Below are 22678 nucleotides of genomic sequence, written 5' to 3' on the forward strand. Positions count from 1 at the left end.
CCTTAGTGTCTTTTTGTTGTTTGGATGTACAAATACCCGGCCACGTTCACTTGTATTTGTAGTATTTGTATTTTTATCCATCTGATGAGTTAAGCCTCTTTCAACTGATTTTTATAGTTCGTTCTTATGTTTTACTGTTACACCACTGTCCTAGGTTAGGGGGAGGGTTGGGATCCCGCTAACATGTTTAACCCCGCCAAATTCTGCATGTATGTGCCTATCCCAAGTCAGGAGCCTGTAATTCAGTGGTTGTCGTTTGTTTATTTGTTACATATTTGTTTTTCGTTCATTTTTTGTACATACATTAGGCCGTTTGTTTTCTCGTTTGAATTGTTTTACATTGTTATTACGGAGTCTTTTATAGCTGACAGTGCGGTATGGGCTTTGCTCATTGTTGAAGGCCGTACGGTGACCTAAAGTTGTTAATTTCTGTGTCATTTGGTCTCTTGTGGAGAGTTTTCTCATTGGCAATCACACCACATCTTCTTTTTTATATTTTGCAGGTACATAATCACAAATAAAACTTTTTGTATATACATCCTTTAGCGCGTGGCTGTCGCTATCTTATTTCTGAGCATTGGATCACAATTTTGCTATCTTGATGAAATTAACTTCTTTTATGAGTGTATTTAATAAACTTTTTACAAGGAAATATACCAAAATAGATTTTGATAAAGTTCATAGATCTAAAATTTATTCTGAGAAATTTTTTAAGGTAAGTTTGGATTTAAATTGTCCTTCAATCGTTCATAAAATTGTTTTTAGATTGTTGTTGGAATGTTTGTCTTTTTTTTCTTTTTGATATATAATGGCGATGAGACATGATTGCCGATAAGATAACTATTCATTATCCATTTCCAAATATCATGATGAAGGAGTGTGTACCCTTTTGTTGTTTCAATGTTTAACATATGGAAATGCTATAAAATATCCTCAGGTTTTGCCACTCTTCTCTCAAATTTGAAAATTTGGAAATTTAATTAATAGCGCACTTCTCAATGCAATGCTTCCAATGATTTCCCAAACAAACTTTTTTTTTTAATTTTGTTATAAAAACACGTATACATATCGACATAGTTTATGTTTATTGAAAAGGTAGTTTAGCACTCTCCGTAAGCAAAAAACGGGATTATTAAATGATATGATTAAATCAGACGAATAACACTGATGACGTCGCCCTGTAAATATCAATACAGCTTTCGGTCCGATTCAGTACAAGAAATAAAACAGTCCAATACGAGACCTTCAATCATTTAAGCCTAATCTAACTTTGGACCTATCATTATGAAATATGTTGTTATTATATTTTCTGACTTTAATCAACACAAAGAAAAGTTCAAATCATGTTCCGTGTTTCATAATGATTTGATTGATTTATTGATTGATTGATTGATTGGTTTCATGTTTGGTGTTTAATGCAAATTTCAGCACCATTTCGTGCTATTTCGTGGCTGTTAGTTTTTATTGGTGGAAGAAACTGGATTGCTCGGTAGAAAAACTAGTCAATTAAAATTGGAGTCGAGCGCACCTGCCAAGTGCGGGTTTCTAACTCACAACATCCGTAACGATTTCAAACACAAACACTAATCCACAACCTTTCTGAGTGCAACTTTTAATTATGACCACTGTTAAATTTCCCTAATCAATCATCAGAACGCAAAGTATTGAATAGTTTGACTGGTGAAAATGTCTGATTTGTTCTCCACAGCATCTCTATATTTGCTAGATAAAATGTATTAAATTAGTAGGTTAATTACTTGGACGAGAAATGAAAAATTATGAATTCCTTTACCTGCTTCACGGTGTGTTTCGGAAGTTTTATCAAAGATATAGAATTATTTAATAAAAAAAATTACATATAAACTGGCAGCTGCTATATTGATCCTGTAATAGATTCGCGATCAGCTGTATTGGCCATCGACTCTCCAATTGTTAGGGCAATTACAGCTAACATCATATATTTGGCAGGTCCAATACACAACCAGCAAGATAATAACACTATAGCAGAATATGGACCATCAAGTGCGTAATCTATGTTTAAAATATTATGAAGAAAAATCCGTATAAGAAGGTCATGAATGTCTGTTGGTTTTCTGTAATGTTCTGGAGCTATCACAAAACACCCATTTCATTCCCAATAAATGAAATAAAACAATAAACTAACAAAATTAGTAATGAAGTCTCTTCATAGTATATGTACGAAAAGTTATGTGTTTTGATATTATTGCATTTGAAATTTCGTAATGCACAGCTTTAGAAAAGGGTTTCATTATCTTTCCTCGAATTCATGGTTTTATTGCCCCTTTGGTAACTTCGCCTTTTTACAACCTGACAATAATTTCAGTTCTGCGATATCGTTTTACATGAAATTCAAAGTGTACGTCAATAATTCTATCAAATCTTAGAAACCTATGAAAAGGGGGCATTAGGTACGAGGTACAGCAATATCCGGAACATTTCTTATGATATTCAGGGTACTTAAAATTGTTTAATTACTTGCACTATGCCATTGTTTCCTTCGACCATCTTGAATAAACACGCTTATGTCGTTTTGACCATCCATCATGTCCATTGCTCTAACTCTTTTAATATTAATAAAGTGCCTAAATGTACAAGAAGGGAAGGATGCCTTCTTGCTATTGTGCAAACGGAACACTTTGTTCTCCAGATAATTTTTTTTTAAATAACTACGTCCCGCCTATTTACAGTAACCCAAAAACAAACAAAAAAGCAATTTAACAATTTCCTTTTTTAGAATAATAATACGTTTTCATAAATATATAAACAAAGTAACAAATAAACCATATTTCTAATTAAAAAAATACTAAAAAAGCGACCCTAAGACTATATTTACCTTGGATGAATATGGACAAAATCAGAAGCACTAGCACAGCTTTCATATTCGACCTCATCTCCGATGTTATTTTGCTGTTTCCGTGTTGCAACTATCATCGCTATGAGAATCCTTGAATTTATATAAATTTTTCTTCTACGCCTTCAATATCATTTTGCAATTGACTAATCATATGTCCTTCCTTAATGGGGAATATTATACGTGTTTAAAATAATAAAACAATAAAATAATACTGTAAATTCAAATTAATTATTCTGTTTTACAATTGTTTTTATTAATAAAGCATGAGCTACATCGGATTTCATGTAATTCAAAAATATGTTTTTGTTAATCATTTATGATTATATCACCATAGCATGTATTATTGTAAAGTCCAGTAACGGAAAAGATTGTGCATTTAATCGTATTTACAAAATAAATGACTAATTGTTGGTCATCAGTTGCACCTTGTATACTTTGTAATAAAATTCGTGGGAATTCTTATACCTCATTGATTTGATACAGCACTTAACAAAAACATGTTGTTGGTAGATACGGGCTTATTCTTCTAAGAATTTTATATATTTATGAGCCGTTTCAATCAATAAGATATATTTGAAATGAATGGACCAACGTAAAGTGCATGTACCATTCACCAGTTGGAAATGTTTCATGTATATCAAGATTTGTGAAGTCCATTGTGAAAACGAACGATCGACAAACTTTCTACAGCATTCGTTAAATTCAATGTGTACCATTTTTTTTTAATTGCTTAAAACAGACAGACAGATATAACAAAATACTTATATATAAAACAGGCCACAGTCTAAGATTGTTATGTTGTTTAATCACAAGATCGGGGAAAAGGGGCATTCATTCGAAATTAATGCAGTTTGCAATCAAAACATTTGACGTCTTTACTAATATGAAGTTATAATTCAGGATTATTACAATATTACATCGACTGCAATCATATCAATTGAATTAACAAAAGCAAAAGTGTGAAAACAAATCTGCCACAAATCCACTCTTCTCCGCCAACCCGAGGATTCAGATTACGTTGATAAAGCATGCATTCAAACTGGCTCTCTTTTCGGAAAATGACATCTGTAACAAACATAAACTTTTAAACTTTACCAGTTTACAAGCAGAACTAAATACAATGGAAGTTCCAACTTTGTACTGGTTTCCGAAGCTGTACAAAACACCTTACAAGTATGGATTTATTTCGTCTTCAAGCCATTGTTCTACTACTAAACTGTCTTCTACTTACTAGTACACTTGGTACAATCAAAAACCTGGTAATAAATTGTTCAAATAATGCCTTTGAAAATAGCGGAATCAATTATTTTTGGAGTGTCAAAAATTCGTTTGAAGTACTTGATAAATTGCATGCTTATATTGGTGATTTCGAATCTGTTCAAATTTTTGATTTTTCTACCCTATATACCACTTTGCGTCATATTCTTATTAAGACGAAATATTCGCTTACAGTCGTTCAGTTTATATTCAGACTGTTCAGTACTTTTAAATTATCTGTACACATCACCATCATACTGACTGGTCTGAAAAGCTATTGAACAATACTGAATTGACTTCAAGCTAATTTTTTGAGCAATACTGAATATACCGTATTACATACGTCAGGAAATTGGCTGAACGACGGAACATGACTTAACAATTTATTGTTTAGACTCTTCAGATGATATCAAGACCAAAACGACCGTTTAAGACTACGATTCCTTTACAAGGGATGTTTCTTTAATTGCTGTATGGATTTATATAAGAAGTTTGGCCACAGATATATATAAAAGAGCAAACGCCGTTATGATTTCTTATGAGCAAGTATATACTAGACGTCAACGAACATTGTTTGAAACAATTCACATTGTAGTAACCATGGTTTTGATTACACTTTACATGTTGTTTTAATCAGGTAACTGTTTCAGTATTATGTGATAAGCCTACTTGAATGTTTTGTCTAAATAACTTTTTGTTAATACATCGATTAAGAATAAATGTACATGCACGTCAACGATTTAGAGCTTGGCATATTGCAAGAAACATGTCAAGAGGATAGCATAAGGAATAAAGATACCGTTTATCGTTTGGGTTATTTTTTTCGCGTGTGTTTAATTTTTGCTTTGTTCGCGGCACCCACAGAAACGTGAACATATAACCCCGTTTAAATTTCCCTGCCTTTTCCTAGATTTATTTCTGACATTAAACTGTTAAAAATCGAGTTATCACAACTTGATATGTAAACTCTTTTCCCCCTGAAGGCGACATTACGTCATATATAAAATCAGTCTTTTGTGTTGATCGGTTGATTGTGCATAATTAATTAAGATCTCTGTTTTCATAATGAATAACTGTATTATCAAACATGTCATACCGTTCGACACCACGGCACTCAGTGAACTGTTCAAAAATATTAATTAGCGACGTCTATTGATTGTTATCATAACCCAAACATTTTGCATACAATGTAAAAATGATCAAAAATAAAATCAAAATAAATCACATTTAAACGGATATTTGCACAAATACGCTTTCAAAAGTATCTGTTACACAAGCATAAAAACGACCAAAACCTTCATTTTTTATCATGCAGCAATGAACCTTATCTAAACAGTTATTAAAAGATCGTTTATTTGCTATCGATTATTTGTCAGTCAATCAAGTTTATGTTGTTTACATCTTGTTATAATACAATACAGTGGGGTTGTTTTGCGTGTATTTTCCCATTTAGCGAAAATTATACACAGTAAAAATTTAAGCTGCCCATTTTGTCAACAAATCGTAAAAAAAAAGCCGAAGCGAAAAAAAAAACCCCGATATACGGTATATAATGCTGAAATAAAATACCAATGAATCAAACATTGAGAAAGTAAGAGGAGAATTAAAATTCCAATAACAATACTATACCACGTTAACTAGAAATTGCAGTTAACATAATGAGAACTGAGACAGCAGGAGAACGATCCATTGTACTGTAAAATATAATTTTTAATGTTATGAGATAGTAAAATGATACAAATTGTTCACAAGTAACAATTTCGTAAATACAATATTTTACGTCTGTTGTAAAGCATACACTCACCGCCGGATGGGGTATTCAACTCTGGTCGTATTTAATTACCCCAGTCAGCCCTTTGGTTTAAGGCATACACTCACCGACGGATGGGATATTCAAGTCTGGCCGTATTTAAATACCCCAGTCAACCCTTTGGTTTAAGGCATACCCTTACCGACGGATGGGATATTCAACTCTGGCCGTATTTAATTACCCCAGTCAACCCTTTGGTTTAAGGCATACACTTACCGACGGATGGGATATTCAACTCTGGCCGTATTTAATTACCCCAGTCAATCCTTTGGTTTAAGGCATACACTCACCGACGGATGGGATATTCAACTCTGGCCGTATTTAATTACCCCAGTCAACCCTTTGGTTTAAGACATACACTTACCGACGGATGGGATATTCAACTCTGGCAATATATAGTTACCCCAGTCAACCCTTTAATAAGCTCCTTTGTCATAACTTTGGTAGAACATTTAAAAATGATTCAAATTACTCGTAATCATATCATGTATATAATATCAAATCTTCAAAAAAATAGTGTAAAAGTCACAATGTAATACTATATAAATTGAATATCAAATAAAAAATAGTTAACAGTATTTAACATGTTTAATATAATAACAATAGATAAGTCTCTTAATAACATTTGTTTATTTGTGTCCCAGCCAAGCATCTCGCGTTGTATGCTCTATTTGGACATTTGTTGGGGTAGGAATAGCATTTTTTATGCAATTTAGATGTTGGTTTTAAGCTACATTGAGAATATTTTAATGACAGCTGCAAAAGGATACGTTAGGTAAGATAAACTATCTGTCCCAGTAAAACCACTTATCGCTGTTTCTTAAAATTGCCATAATATGTTCCAGTTTAAACATATATGTAGTAAAATCTTTCAACTGTTTTACTTGCCATATATTGAAGAATTATTTTCCGCTATTTGATCTGTAATTTGGTAGCATGAAATTATTAGTAAAAACTATTGGCTGTACCTCGAGAATATGTCTACTTACATAACGCTGTAGGATTTTGTTAATGAAATAATCAAAGAATCGATTAAATATATTTGTCATATTGGTAACGTTGAAAAGCTTTTACAACCTGGTATCGAAGGTATCGATACAAGAAGTGTAGAAATATAAAACAAGAGGTAATCATACATACCTGATTTATATTTTGTACGGCAGACATTCGTTTCGACCAAACAAGACAAACTGAAAAAACTTTTCCAATTGAATTTTAAAATGACTGGAGTGATTCAGATTTTGCAAGACACCCACTCGGTAACTTGTTAAATTTACATTTGTATTGTAACTTTAATATTACACCTAGTATTACCCACAGTGCCTGTGTAAAATTAATAAAGTTCCATTGAGTAGCATTATCAGCGAGAATTTCAAGTAAACATATGAATGCTTCCACTTTGTTTCACATGTAACAGTCCCCTACATATATATTTGGTTTTATTGCTAAAGGAACATCCCTCCATCGGAGACCAAATGACGTAGAGAATAAGCAACTATAGGTCAACGTAAGACCTTCAGCATTGAGCAAAACCCATACCGCATAGCAAGCTATAACATTTCAGTAAATATCGTTATCTAGTTGCAATGTTGTTATGTACATGATGTAGTTGACAAAATTATCTAATATAAAACTGTACATGTATATGTTCATTACAATGCATTTTTGTTGAAGGCGATTTATTGTATACTTTATTGAAGTTCATTTTATTTTGTATTTTGATACCTGTTTTTCAGCTTTGTATCACAGTTTCCCCTACATAACATTAGATCAGCTACGTAAAACAGCACTTTGTTTTGTAAATTATTTCCTTTCCATCCTTTTTGCATAAGTCTAATACAGAAATAGTGTAAATGAAACTGCATTATATTTAAACGTTAATATAAGTAATACAAATATACAGATATTTTAATATTTCAAATGTAAGTGGTTTTTGAATTTTTTTTTTAATATTTTTGATTTGTAAAATGAAGTTTAAAAGCTTTCTCATGTATGTTTAGAGACTTAAAATTGATAATTTGCAAAATGTTTCTCTTTCATGTATCATACAAGACAAATTTTGAGATTATTACGTATAACAAAATAGATTGATAATTTTGTTTTCGAAACGTCCTGGCGATTTAAAATCATGGTCCTATTGATTATATTGCACAGACATTGATGGTACCAAGAGATGATATGGTGCAAAACAATTATGTTCCAAGACAATTTATTTTTTTCTGAAATGCATGTTTAATAAAATATGCACATTTTTTTTAGTGACACAGATAATTGTTTCTATCAAACCCGACAGTTTCCTTATAGATGCAACATTAACTGTTTAAGTTAACATCATGTTTATAACTTAAGTTTTATAAACCAAAATTGAATATCAAATATCATTGTCACGAGTTTAAAATGTCATTTCTAATGTTCGTTCTTATTTACTTATGGAAGTTTAGAATTATTTATCATTTAAAGGCATGCTCGTTTATATAATTATGCAATCGTGTTGCTTTCTGTATGTTTAGAAGAACAGGATAATGAACGGTGAAATAATCCATCTATCGCACACGATGGCGCCATCACATGTTGAATGAATCCTTATGTAACAATACTACACATATCTTTATGTAACAATACTACACATATCCCTATGTAACAATACTACACATATCCTTATGTAACAATACTACACATATCATTATGTAACAATACTACTCATATCCTTATGTAACAGTACTACACATATCCTTATGCAACAATACTGCACATATCATTATGAAACAATACTACACATACCCTTATGTAACAATACTACACATATCCTTATGTAACAATATTACACATATCCTTATTTAACAATACTACACATATCCTTTATCCTTATTTTACAATACTACACATATCCTTATGTAACAATACTACACATATCCTTATGAAACAATACTACACATATCCTTATGTAACAATGCTACACTTTTATCTGGTACACAATGGAAAATATTAAATTTCGGATTTAAAAATCAAATTTCATGACTTTAATATATCACTTGTTTTTTTGTTTTTTTTTACGTTGAAATTCTTTTTTTAGTTTTGTCTAAATAAGCTTTTTAAAAACATGTTCCTCCATGTTTTAGCTGACGAAGAACTGGGTGGTCAGCGCTATTTTATTAATCGTATGAATATTCCGAAACAAAAGTTAACACATACCTAGCCTTGAAATTCTGTAATAAATCAAAATTGTCTACAAATTTCAAAGGAAAATGATAAATATTATTATTTTTGAAAACAGGAAAAACAGATCACATTTATCGATCAAAATATTTCAAATATTGTGTCTGTTATAATAAATTACCTGTCTGACTAGAATGTTTTAAAATTTGACGGACCTGTACTCTGTGGCTAGAATCTCCTTCAAATGGGTCAATATCCCTAATGCGTCTGAAATTGGGAAACTCAGTCTTAGATACACGATTTTTGTTTTAGTTGTCATTGGCTTTTAATTTGCTGACAGTGACTGCGAGTACGCTCAGATCTGTACTTTTTGGTTTTTTTTTATTTTTTTATTGATGTATAATACCCTACCACGTGCTGTCTGTGGTTTTGTTTGATGTTTTTTTTTTTTTTTTTGCTTTGTATCGATCTAATGAGTTAATGCATTTCCATGTGAGTTATATAGAGTGTTCTAATATTATCTCCTCTACTTCAGGTTAGGAAGAAGGTGGGCGAGATAAATACATTCATTAGAAAATATTCCTTTTGATAAAACACCGAGTTAGTCCATTCGACGCCCCAATTTCAATTCTTAACATAGTCAGTCAAAACTTTGGATGACTATGTTTCATTGAATATGTCTAAGGGGAAATAAGCGGTTTATAACATTGTTTTTTAGGAAATCATGGATTGTTTAGCATTTACGCAAATTAATATTGTATCACACAATTTGCAAAAAATAGATATGTTTACCACCTCTTGAGACGATTAAAGCGTTTCGTAAATTGAAAAAATGGATTTCAAGGCCTTGGCTAATGGATATTCCTATCGAATCTAGATCAATATATGAATTTGCAGGGAGACGTCTAAAAATGTTAACATGCATTCTTAAATATAAACAGAACCTTACCTTTGTCAAGCGGATATTTGAATATAGCGTGTGAATCTTTTCCAATTGAGTAAAATTGAAAGTTTAAATTATAATTTTGACATTTAAAATAATTGCCAATTATCTGGGTGGAAACTGATAACCTCTATTTTAAGGATTACATTTTAAAACTAAGCACGATGATAACTAATCAAACTATTCATTTTCGATTTTTCACAGAATTCAACTTCATGAAATCGAATAATAAGTACTTTTCATTCAACGAATCAAAAGACAGATACATTTCTTCCAATGATGTGCCGGTTTGAAGTGAATTAATTACTAAAATGAAAACAACACGTTATAAATGTCTATCATGCTACGTATCATCATTGAAGAACACAGCTGTTGTTAAATTTCAACAAATTATTCATTGCATCTGACCAACAATATAACAACTATGGTCATAAAAAGCTTAACTGAAATACGGTGACACGTTTTTCATAGAGTTTCTGAAAAAAAGTGGAACTTGCAAAATTTACAAGTGTGAGTTGCATCAATCAGAAATGCATGAACCAGGTAAATAATGCCGATATCAATTACATTTATGAGAACAGAACTTTATCAAATCTGTAAGGAGTGTTGTTTCTGATTTTTGTAGTTTTTGTCGAGGATCATTATTCACATCACAGCTGTAGTTTTCTCAGCTAGGTCTTTGTAGCAGCACACGCCATGGAATAGGAGTTCCTTCATAAAATAAGTTTCAAATAGAAGAAATATTCTGGTATATTTTTTCCACTGGAACAAATATTACAGAATGTGTAACTTACAGAATAAATGGAATATAATATTTATTCCAACAGGAACAGATATTATGGCATTGTTTATAACACAGATTCTAAGGGAGCTTATGTAAAGCGGAAGACAGACCTTGCTTTTCAAATTATGCGTCGTCTGTTATTTCTAAAGTAAAGATGTAGTATGGTTTAAAATGAGACAACTCTCCATCGTACAAATTCGCACATGAAGCTGATTTTGCCCAACTACACTGTGTACATGTACCGGATCAGGCTACCTGAACCATGTGTTGATAGTTGCTAGCTTTGGTTTATATAATGACATTTTTCTCAGAAGGAACGGTCGTTGGAGCTTTCAATGGACCATATTTTTTCCTTAATATCTTTTGAATTCCTTGTATCCTATCCTTTTATAAATTATATATATTATGTCATGCTAACATTAACCTGTATCGGACATATTATAAATACCATGAATAATCTTTATAGTAAGCATGATTTTTTTTATGTTTTTTATTTGTGTGGAAATTTTATATTGTTGAGAGCGAGTATTGATAATCTCGATCAAGTCATATGAATGTTGCAGGCTGGTGTAAGTCAGCTTAATATTATAAGAAAATTTCACGTTAATAACATTTCATTATGAAACGTCATTCATGTCATTTGCGAGACAGAGTTACGAATGCAAAGTCACCTGCGTACGAAGTTTTCAGACGTCATGGCAGACTGATTACTAAAACACACCAAAACCCAACTGCAGGAAACCACTTTAAAGTTGCACTACTGTAATTTTATTAGACAATGGAATTTCCCATAGGAAATCCTTTACGGCTAAAAATGTGCAACTTTTACTATGACGTTTTGTATTTTTTTTTTATCCTAGAATGAAAAGTTCATGTGCACTTTTTTGCCATAGCTTTAACAGTTTACTTTCAATTTAAGAGTTAGAATGTTTCTTTCGAATTGGTATCTTTTGCCTCTCTTTTTCCCTGTTGAAAGATATTTTGACTGAATAATTCGCCTTTAGTTAAGAACTTCAGCTAAAAGTTAACCAACTTTGATCGATAAATGGTAGATTTTGAAACGTTATTTTCCGCTTCCGAAGTACCATCGTGTGTCATTCTAAACCAATACACTTTCTTTATTCCTTGATGGGTTTGCCTTGAAATCGTCTGTACTTTTTATAAACAATATTAAATAATTATGTCAATTAAATGTCTATGTTTTCTGTTATGTAATCAAATACAAAAACTCCTGATACTCGACAATCAGAAATAATGATTATTGAAATGATTGCATGCTTCTAGAGAAATTTGAGGTTTTATAAATAATTCAATGAAACCGAATATATATAAATTTCACTGCAGCAGATCATTCCAATACAATTATTTAATTTAGTGGTATTAGTCTAGAAAGCCATTCATACATGTCTATTGAATGTGGTGCGACTTCAATGTCAAAATGAAATATTATTACTTTAATATATGAGTGATCGTTACATCATACTTCAACTATTAGTGATAGTCATTAAGCTCCTGCAAAATAAATACATACATGTTATCAGTATATATCATTTAAACAAAAGTAAATGCAAATAAAGTTCATCACTTTCATTATTACAGCTCCGCAGACATAGCACAAAAACATCTTTTTTGTGTATAAATCACTTTACAAAAATGCTTGATAAATGAATAAGGTACAAAATGTAATGACAATTCAGTTGGAAATTCAAAACCTGTTCCTGTACTCATTTAAGGTTGGCTTCATACAGGAGCTTCTCAGGAAGAATGGGAAGAAGCTAGCATTACCCCTTAACTTCACTTCCCGCTACGTAGTTGATGCCCTATCACTAAATATTTCAAAGTTTACTATGATAAATGCATCTATCCCATCAAACTTGAAATAACAGATATAACAGGTAAAGTCAAATCTTGAATTATATCTAGAAACAACGAGGGTCGGTAAATGAAAACACAATACGACAAAACAGATGCTTTCAGCTTATTATAAACATTCCATTTCTATGTAGCAACTTTTCAGCACGCCTGTATATGTGATATATATCTTCCTGTTGATACAATATTCCATAGCTGACATTTTTATCATACTTTTCGTGATAGAGGGAAATTATTAAACTTAAAGTTCTAAATGGTGAAGTTAAACTCGCTCCTTCCAAAATCCAACAAACGTCATAATGAGTTGAATTGGTTGACCTTTATAGAATATCTATTCACAGATGACGACGGATTTGTTCCAGATATTCAAACCACAATCCGTCCTTTTTTTCTCGAATAAGACCTATCGAATTAGACGTACATGGTCAACACGTCAGTATTAGAACATAATCTCGTAACCAAATTTCCGGAGCACCCTGTCCCGGAGCATCTGAGAATATCCCCGGTTTTTAGTGGGGTTCTTGATTCTAATTTGTTAGTTTTGTATAGTGTTGTTTGTCATTTTATCTTTCTTTGTTTTATGCCATAGCGTTGTCAGTTTATTTTCGAGTTTTGTGTCTAAATGTCCCATCAGGTATAGTTCGCCTCTCCTTTACAGTGTATAAACAATGTATCATACCTCGATTTAACTTATTAGTCAATACATTTTTATTGTAGTTTTCTATGATAAAATTTCGATGTAGACTTGGTTAAACTGTGTGGCTTAAGCATCACGTGATCTGTTTAGAACCATTGCTGTCATGTCATGCTTATTGAAGATTTTAAAGAAAGTACATAACAGCCGATGTTATTGATTACATTTTGTTAAGGAACATCTTTACCAACATTAGTTATCTCATACATTTTGTTAAGGAACATCTTTACCAACATTAGTTATCTCATACATTTTTGGACCTGTAATACAACAAATTATTTCTGAGTTTCGTCAGCAGTACATTGAAAACAAAAACGAATTAACGTACAGATCCTACGAAAATGTAAGGATAATGGAGCGCATGCAACATCTGGTGAATGTATTAAATCCCACTACTTTTCCGCCAATAGGGCGTATCAAACATTATTTAATTTTGAAAACATAGATTCTTTCGTTATGCAATAGTATAACACTATTAGAATCTCTACCGTATACATTCTACAATCTGTGGGTGGATTTTTTTTACTAAAGTTTAAAGTTTATTTATAAAGTTTAAAAAATAACAAACCGTGCGAATGTCATTGGAGTTTTAAGCTCATACGACTTATGTTGAGGGGCGGTAGGAGGAGTGTCATCCCGAATTCCCCCAAAAATAATCATTAATTTCCGAGTCCCGATAAGGATAAATCTCGCATTCCCGAAATAGGTTCTTCCGCCAATTTACGTGTTATTTCATTAGGATAGAAAAAAAATGGAAACTATCGAATGTATGGAATTTAATTGATTTATTCTTAAGATTCAACAATGCATTAGTTATCAATAAATACAATCATGTAATGTCATGTTGAAGTAAATGTAGTTGGTCCCTTAAATTATATTTACTCCAGAAATATGTATAGCATGTATAGAGTACATGTCTGTCAAACATCATCACAGTCGTTGTTCTTTCCTGAAAATAATGTGTAGCAAACAAAAGTCCATGAATGTACTTGTCAAAGATAATACATGTACCGGTTGTTACAAACGTTATCGTTACATTGTCCACATATAAAGCTTTGCAATTTTTCCATTTCGAAAGATGTTGATTTTGGGAAAGTACCAGCTATTTCTAAATTGCGACACACTTTCATTACTCGTATTCTTTTCTGCCATGACATAGACATACCTGTGAAAACAGAAATTAGTTTTACTTATGATTTTCTATAGTTTATTATTTTTTTTTACCACGGATGATTTTTTCTTAACTGTTGTAGTTTCAGTGACGTTAATGCAACAACTCCTTTTATTCATATTAGCCGTTTTTGTTTGTGATAGTTTGTAAGTAATTCAAGAAGGACGGTTTACCAGATTGATGCTGAAATAAACTATTTTTTATTAGTTGTTAGTGACTTTGAACTAGCTGTCAGTAACTGCGAGTACTCTCAGATCTGTACTTAGTGTCTTTTTGTTGTTTGGATGTACAAATACCCGGCCACGTCCACTTGTATTTTTAGTATTTGTATTTTTATCCATCTGATGAGTTAAGCCTCTTTCAACTGATTTTTATAGTTCGTTCTTATGTTTTACTGTTACACCACTGTCCCAGGTTAGGGGGAGGGTTGGGATCCCGCTAACATGTTTAACCCCGCCACATTCTGTATGTATGTGCCTATCCAAAGTCAGGAGCCTGTAATTCAGTGGTTGTCGTTTGTTTATTTGTTACATATTTGTTTTTCGTTCATTTTTTGTACATACATTAGGCCGTTTGTTTTCTCGTTTGAATTGTTTTACATTGTTATTACGGAGTCTTTTATAGCTGACAGTGCGGTATGGGCTTTGCTCATTGTTGAAGGCCGTACGGTGACCTAAAGTTGTTAATTTCTGTGTCATTTGGTCTCTTGTGGAGAGTTGTCTCATTGAAAATCACACCACATCTTCTTTTTTATATTTTGCAGGTACATAATCACAAATAAAACTTTTTGTATATACATCCTTTAGCGCGTGGCTGTCGCTATCTTATTTCTGAGCATTGGATCACAATTTTGCTATCTTGATGAAATTAACTTCTTTGATGAGTGTGTTTAATTAACTGTTTACAAGGAAATATACCAAAATAGATTTTGATAAAGTTCATAGATCTAAAATTTATTCTGAGAAATTTTTTAAGGAAAGTTTGGATTTAAATTGTCCTTCAATCGTTCATAAAATTGTTTTTAGATTGTTGTTGGAATGTTTGTCTTTTTTTTCTTTTTGATATATAATGGCGATGAGACATGATTGCCGATAAGATAACTATTCATTATCCATTTCCAAATATCATGATTAAGGAGTGTGTTCCCTTTTGTTGTTTCAATGTTTAACATATGGAAATGCTATAAAATATCCTCAGGTTTTTCCTCTCTTCTCTCAAATTTGAAAATTTGGAAATTTAATTAATAGCGCACTTCTCAATGCAATGCTTCCAATGATTTCCCAAACAAACTTTTTTTTTTAATTTTGTTATAAAAACACGTATACATATCGACATAGTTTATGTTTATTGAAAAGGTAGTTTAGCACTCTCCGTAAGCAAAAAACGGGATTATTAAATGATATGATTAAATCAGACGAATAACACTGATGACGTCGCCCTGTAAATATCAATACAGCTTTTCGGTCCGATTCAGTACAAGAAATAAAACAGTCCAATACGAGACCTTCAATCATTTAAGCCTAATCTATCTTTGGACGTATCATTATGAGATATGTTGTTATTATATTTTCTGACTTTAATCAACACAAAGAAAAGTTCAAATCATGTTCCGTGTTTCATAATGATTTGATTGATTTATTGATTGATTGATTGATTGGTTTCTTGTTTGGTGTTTAATGCAAATTTCAGCACCATTTCGTGCTATTTCGTGGCTGTTAGTTTTTATTGGTGGAAGAAACTGGATTGCTCGGTAGAAAAACTAGTCAATTAAAATTGGAGTCGAGCGCACCTGCCAAGTGCGGGTTTCTAACTCACAACATCCGTAACGATTTCAAACACAAACACTAATCCACAACCTTTCTGAGTGCAACTTTTAATTATGACCACTGTTAAATTTCCCTAAGCAATCATCAGAACGCAAAGTATTGAATAGTTTGACTGGTGAAAATGTCTGATTTGTTCTCCACAGCATCTCTATATTTGCTAGATAAAATGTATTAAATTAGCAGGTTAACTACTTGGACGAGAAATGAAAAATTATGAATTCCTATACCTGCTTCACGGTGTGTTTCGGAAGTTTTATCAAAGATATAGAATTATTTAATAAAACAAATTACATATAAACTGGCAGCTGCTATATTGATCCTGTAATAGATTTGCGATCAGCTGTATTGGCCATCGACTCTCCAATTGTTAGGGCAATTACAGCTAACATCATATATTTGGCAAGTCCAATACACAACCAGCAAGATAATAACACTATAGCAGAATATGGACCATCAAGTGCGTAATATATGTTTAAAATGTTATGAAGAAAAATCCGTATAAGAAGGTCATGAATGTCTGTTGGTTTTCTGTAATGGTCTGGAGCTATCACAAAACACCCATTTCATTCCCAATAAATGAAATAAAACAATAAACTAACAAAATTAGTAATGAAGTCTCTTCATAGTATATGTACGAAAAGTTATGTTTTTTGATATTATTGCATTTGAAATTTAGTAATGCACAGCTTTAGAAAAGGGTTTCATTATCTTTCCTCGAATTCATGGTTTTATTGCCCCTTTGGTAACTTCGCCTTTTTACAACCTGGCTATAATTTCAGTTCTGCGATATCGTTTTACATGAAATTCAAAGTGTACGTCAATAATTCTATCAAATCTTAGGAACCTATGAAAAGGGGGCATTAGGTACGAGGTACAGCAATATCCGGAACATTTCTTATGATATTCAGGGTACTTAAAATTGTTTAATTCCTTGCACTATGCCATCGTTTCCTTCGACCATCTTGAATAAACACGCTTATGTCTTTAGAAAAGGGGCATTTATTCGAAATTAATGCAGTTTGCAATTAAAACATTTGACGTCTTTACTAATATGAAGTTATAATTCAGGATTATTACAATATTACATCGACTGCAATCATATCAATTGAATTAACAAAAGCAAAAGTGTGAAAACAAATCTGCCACAAATCCACTCTTCTCCGCCAACCCGAGATTTCAGATTACGTTGATAAAGCATGCATTCAAACTGGCTCTCTTTTCGGAAAATGACATCTGTAACAAACATAAACTTTAAAACTTTACCACTTTACAAGCAGAACCAAATACAATGGAAGTTCCAACTTTGTACTGGTTTCCGAAGCTGTACAAAACACCTTACAAGTATGGATTTATTTCGTCTTCCAGCCATTGTTCTACTACTAAACTGTCTTCTACTTACTAGTACACTTGGTACAATCAAAAACCTGGTAATAAATTGTTCAAATAATGCCTTTGAAAATAGTGGAATCAATTATTTTTGGAGTGTCAAAAATTCGTTTGAAGTACTTGACAAATTGCATGCTTATATTGGTGATTTCGAATCTGTTCAAATTTTTGATTTTTATACCCTATACACCACTTTGCGTCATATTCTTATTAAGACGAAATATTCGCTTACAGTCGTTCAGTTTATATTCAGACTGTTCAGTACTTTTAAATTATCTGTACACATCACCATCATACTGACTGGTCTGAAAAAGTATTGAACAATACTGAATTGACTTCAAGCTAATTTTCTGAGCAATACTGAATATACCGTATTACATACGTCAGGAAATTGGCTGAACGACTGAACATGACTTAATAATTTATTGTTTAGACTCTTCAGATGATATCAAGACCAAAACGACCGTTTAAGACTACGATTCCTTTACAAGGGATGTTTCTTTAATTGCTGTATGGATTTATATAAGAAGTTCGGCCACAGATATACATAAAAGAGCAAACGCCGTTATGATTTCTTATGAGCAAGTATATACCAGACGTCAACGAACATTGTTTGAAACAATTCACATTGTAGTAACCATGGTTTTGATTACACTTTACATGTTGTTTTAATCAGGTAACTGTTTCAGTATTATGTGATAAGCCTACTTGAATGTTTTGTCTAAATAACTTTTTGTTAATACATCAATTAAGAATAAATGTACATGCACGTCAACGATTTAGAGCTTGGCATATTGCAAGAAACATGTCAAGAGGATAGCATAAGGAATAAAGATACCGTTTATCGTTTGGGTTATTTTTTTCGCGTGTGTTTAATTTTTGCTTTGTTCGCGGCACCCACAGAAACGTGAACATATAACCCCGCTTAAATTTCCCTGCCTTTTCCTAGATTTATTTCTGACATTAAACTGTTAAAAATCGAGTTATCACAACTTGATATGTAAACTCTTTTCCCCTGAAGGCGACATTACATCATATATAAAATCAGTCTTTAGTGTTGATCGGTAGATCACAAGATTGTGCATAATTAATTAAGATCTCTGTTTTCATAATAAATAACTGTACTATCAAACATGTCATACCGTTCGACACCACGGCACTCAGTGAACTGTTCAACAATGTTAATTAGCGACGTCTATTGATTGTTATCATAACCCAAACATTTTGCATACAATGTAAAAATGATCAAAAATAAAATCAAAATAAATCACATTTAAACGGATATTTGCACAAATACGCTTTCAAAAGTATCTGTTACACAAGCATAAAAACGACCAAAATCTTCATTTTTTATCATGCAGCAATGAACCTTATCTAAACAGTTATTAAAAGATCGTTTATTTGTTATCGATTATTTGTCAGTCAATCAAGTTTATGTTGTTTACATCTTGTTATAATACAATACAGTCCCAGACAACATTGGTACATTGGCACAACATTGGCCCAACGTATCTACATGCATTGGCCTGACGTTGTTTTTAAACGTTGGCCCAATGTATAAGTGCAAAGTGGCCCTATGTTGGCCCAACGTGATGGTTAAACGTTGGCACAACGTTGTAAGGTTTTATACAATACATTGGCCTAACGTTGGTCCAATGATGGAATAGTACTTGCCGATGTTGAACAAACGTTGGGCCAACGTAGTAAAACAAACTGTTAACAAACGTTGGCACTCTGTTGGTTCAATCTGTAAACTTTTCTATCCATATGAACTTCAGAAGGATACTAAAATCCCTTCCAGACAACAACTGCAATAAATCCTGGTTCTTTCATCAGTTCAAAATGGCGAAAGTAATACTTTTTTTAAATGTTGCAATTATTGCGTTTTACAGCTCCACTATACCATGTTGTGTCTTACATACTACCCGAAAATTTTGTATTTTGCAACTTTCTCTCAAATCTTCCTGAAAATGCATGAAATATTTGTGAATGGACGTTTCAGTAACCAACAACCAATCAATCTCTCTCCAGGAATTGTACTTCTGATTTTTATACCCATATTTGTATGAACTCAATCAACGTATCCATGTTACCTTTTTTTCTTAAATAATATGAATACAAAGGTATGATTAAATATAATTTATTATTACCTAGACAACCAGCAAATTTTAAAAGGTCTTTTTTGTATCTATACGTTGCTAAATCAGATCTATAGAATGAAAATGTTAAAGTCTATTGATGATAATTCATTTATCCCATTTGTATAATATCATTACAGTTTATGTTGCAATATCCAAGCTCTGTATGACGGCCTTGATAATTCATTTTATACAGCTATTTTTCTAGTTCTGCATTCCAACATGGTTTTTATTCACAAGAGTGTTCCTTTTGTTTTCTGATACACTTTGTTTTGTCACTATTTCTGGATCCGTCTAATGTTACATCCTTTTAATATCCAGTTTAGCATATCTTCATAAAAGTTATTTCACTACATGTACCTCTGTAATAAAGTAATGAATAAATGAGTACTCAATGTATGTATATTTAGAATATATTAAATCCTCCTAAAAAATAAACAAAGAGACAAAAAATGCATTGTTTCCGGTGTCCTGGCACATTACAATAGTTAGAAAAAATACTCTTTTTTTATATTTTCCCTAGCCTTTACAATCCAAGGCAAAAGGCATATTGCATGCTTTACCATAATGGCTAGACTTAACCTCACTAGCTAGGTTAAGCAGGACAATTGAGTGTAGAAATCGATACAGGAAACTTTGTCAAAAAACGTTCTAAGTAAATAAATAAAACTAGTTGAAAAAAAAAACACAAAGTCAAATCTAAATACACTAGCATTAACGGTAGTATTAAACATTTTATGCATATATATCTGTGAAATTCGAATCCGATGTAGCACAAATGATGGCTATTATGTTAACTTACTTTCTTAAACTTATTCATTCTGGGCTATCAAATGGATAAAATGCATTTTTTCCCATCTCCATTCCCATGCATTTTCTAGCCAGGATGTTGTCAATAATTGCTATTATTCCTAGCTCTGTATTATTCATTTTGCCCTCTGAATTATTTTGTCTTCTGTAGTACTCAAATACCTAACCTATAAATTTATATTTAAATGTAAAATTGTATATTAAAAAGAAAAGCTACTTCAAGTAATTCAGACAATAATCTTTGTAGTCTTTTTCTTTTATAAATATCCTTATGTGTGGTATAGTCTTTTTTTACATTCCCCCCTTTTTTTTTATATTTCAAGCGATAGCTTTTTGTGACTGATATTTACACCTACAAACTATTCAAATATCGGTTTTCTTCTGCAAAAGTTTTGCCGAGGACAAAAAACTAAATTCAGTCGAGTCCGTATAATTATATATAAATTACAACATTCTTGCAATGAATTTAATAAATAAATACTTTATTTGATATCTAAAACACTGTTACACATGCAAGTGTGTATATGATGAGGTTTCACAAATATATCGTATATGTTTGCATGCGATTTAGAAATAATAAAACTAACAAATTCATTTATATTTCTATGAAGTAGAAATCATTATACCACATTTCTGAAACATTACGGAACAAGGTACATCTTAAGACAGACTTTTTCCACTAACTTCATTAATGGTGATAAATGCAATCGTTATAGATTTCACAAATAAAACATTAAAATATTAGCAATTTACAATTTGTTTGATGATACTAATGTTCAGTGGCAACTATTTCATGATTATTTAGGATTGAAATGTTTTAAACAAAATCTAGAAAATATTTCGCCAGAAACGTATAAACTTCAAGATCAACATTATAAAATGATAGAAATTATATGTTTTAATTTTGAACAACATCCCTCAGATTAAAAAAAAAACATATATGTTTGTCATTCACAATTGTATATATATAACAGAATTTTTAAAGTTATAACTTACATGTCACTTTCTTTTTCTTTGAACCTCAGATAATATGATTTTCTCTTTTTGTTTTCTTCGTTTCACTGCTTTCTTACAAATACACAACAGGAAATAACCACAAGAGTGACCATCCCATTACATTCAGATTTCCTATAAACTTAATTACCATAGCAACTATCTTTTGAATTTGTCTAACATATGGTCAACCTTATCAGAATGTCCTTGATTAAGAGAATGGCTGTATCAAATATCACTCTGTATATAATTGCTAAATTATTATGTTTCACAAAGTTTAATAAATAAAGTTATAATAAATAATGATTGCAATAAATTTAAACTTTTAACCAGGCAATCTATGTTAACGATATATTTTTTTTTATTACAGTAATGATATTCCAGTATAAATTTTACCTGACTTATATATAATATAGGATCAACGTTGGACAGCATTGGCCCAACATAGAGTTGTAAATGTAATTTCAGTTGATGAACCCTTTCGGTATAACATTTACTTTTCATAAAGCATGCAGCAATCGAAATCATCCGCCTTCCCAAGAGAAACAAAGCGTAAAATATTTCATAATCAATTTTCATTAACAAAATTTCATATCGGCCCTATGTTGCTACTAACGTAATGCCAACGTTGGCCCGATTATTTATAACCAACATTAGATAATAATATGATTTACAACAGCAGGCCAACGTTGGGCCAATGTTGTGCAGCCAACACCAACGTGCGACCAACGGACCGACAATTTGCCAACGTTGGGCCAATGTTGTGCAGCCAACACCAACGGTCGACCAACGATCCGACAATTTGCAAACGTTGGCCCACTGTTAGTCTGTTGACTGGGGTGGGGTTGTTTTGCGTGTATTTTTCCATTTAGCGAAAATTATACACAGTAAAAATTTAACCTGCCCATTATTTCAACAAATCGTAAAAAAAAAGCCGAAGCGAAAAAAAACCCCGATATACGG

General features: G+C 31.9%; 1 protein-coding gene and 1 long non-coding RNA gene across 2 annotated transcripts in view; both read right to left on the reverse strand.

Moving 5' to 3' along the window:
• The window catches only part of LOC127707571 (low-density lipoprotein receptor-related protein 2-like), a 49901-nt gene extending 40737 nt beyond the window's left edge, over positions 1-9164 (reverse strand). The window contains exon 1 of the mRNA XM_052212170.1: positions 9135-9164. The gene's annotated coding sequence lies outside the window, so the exon portion shown is untranslated. The remainder of the gene's footprint in view (positions 1-9134) is intronic.
• Positions 9165-19958: 10794 nt separating this feature from the next.
• LOC127707573 (uncharacterized) lies at positions 19959-21940 on the reverse strand. Its single transcript, XR_007984962.1, has 3 exons — positions 21719-21940; positions 20715-20889; positions 19959-20274 (listed from the first exon to the last, which is right to left on the reverse strand). It is a non-coding gene; the product is annotated as an uncharacterized LOC127707573 (long non-coding RNA).
• Positions 21941-22678: the final 738 nt, after the last annotated feature.

The sequence above is a fragment of the Mytilus californianus genome, unplaced genomic scaffold (genome assembly GCF_021869535.1).
Source record: "Mytilus californianus isolate M0D057914Y unplaced genomic scaffold, xbMytCali1.0.p SCAF_7, whole genome shotgun sequence".
Lineage (NCBI taxonomy): Eukaryota > Metazoa > Mollusca > Bivalvia > Mytilida > Mytilidae > Mytilus > Mytilus californianus.